We start from the raw sequence: 1226 nt of genomic DNA on the forward strand, positions 1-1226 counted from the left end.
TGTCACCCAGGCTGGAGTGCACTGGTGAGATTATGGCTCACTACAGCCTTGAAATCCTGGGTTCAAGAGATCTTTCCATCTTAGCTTCCTGATAGTAGCTGAGACTACTATCAGGTACATACTACCATGCCTGGGTAATTTTTATTTATTTTTGTAAAGACTAGAGTCTCACTGTGTTACCCAGGCTAGTCTCAAACTCCTGGCCCCAAGCAGTCTTCCTGCTTGGCCTCTCAAAGTGCTGCGATTACCGCTGTGAGCTCCCACGCTCATATCATATAGAAGAGAGAAGTGTCAGAGACTTTAGCTGGAGAAGAGGAATTAAATAAGGGATACAAGTGACAGAGCAAAAATGGGCTGTGAAAGGAAATCAGAGCTGGGGAAACATTGCATTTCAAAGTGTGTCAGTGAAAAACTGAGAAGCTGAAATAGAGCATGAATTAATAAGGCAATATTCATACTTTTCTTGGAAAATACAGCAATTGGTAGCAAAAATTAGATGTTGGATATCAGATCATTTATTAGTTTGGATTAGGTACAATTGGTGGCAAAAATTAGAAGTTGGATATAAGATTATTTACTAGTTTGGATTAGGTTTCTCTACAAATAATAGAGATCCAAAATAACAAAGATTTCTAAATAATGGTTGTTATGTAGAAGGAAGACCCAGACTGTTTTGTCAGCTCTGCAGTCATCTGGCATCTAAGGCTGCTTCCAGCTTTTGTCTCCATCATCCCTAGGATCCAAGTTAGAGCACCGATCATTTCGTCTGCATTCTAAGCCACACAGCAGGGATGGAATGTGTGTTAAAGAAGTGTCATTTAGTATTTTTTGAGGATATTTCTTAGAAGCTTCCAGGTAGTACTTCTTGTTTTTCACAGGTCATAACTGGGGTTTCTTTTACTAAGAGAAAATGATTGAATATTGGGATAGGCAGACTCTAGTCTCTGATATGTTACTGAGCACCTACTATGTGCAAGGCACTGTATCAGCTTCTGGAGAGGAACATATGATCTACTAGAAGACAAATTCATATACAATGCAGGGTTAACTATAGTCAGTACTGCTTCTTCATTGGTGAATTTAAAAAAAAAAGGCTGGGCACAGTGGCTCACACCTGTAACCCCAGCATTTTAGGAGGCTAACATGAGCAGATCACCTGAGGTCAGGAGTTCAAGACCAGTGTTTATTTCCATGGGCCGCTATTTCCATATATATATATATATATA

General features: G+C 39.6%; 1 long non-coding RNA gene across 1 annotated transcript in view; it reads right to left on the bottom strand.

The window, feature by feature from the left end:
* Window positions 1-160: 160 nt before the first annotated feature.
* The window catches only part of LOC108294478, a 31212-nt gene continuing 30146 nt past the window's right edge, over window positions 161-1226 (bottom strand). Inside the window, exon 4 of the long non-coding RNA XR_005197964.1 lies at window positions 161-733. This is a non-coding gene — a long non-coding RNA (uncharacterized LOC108294478). The remainder of the gene's footprint in view (window positions 734-1226) is intronic.

This window comes from Cebus imitator, unplaced genomic scaffold, assembly GCF_001604975.1.
Source record: "Cebus imitator isolate Cc_AM_T3 unplaced genomic scaffold, Cebus_imitator-1.0 Scaffold581, whole genome shotgun sequence".
Taxonomy (NCBI): domain Eukaryota; kingdom Metazoa; phylum Chordata; class Mammalia; order Primates; family Cebidae; genus Cebus; species Cebus imitator.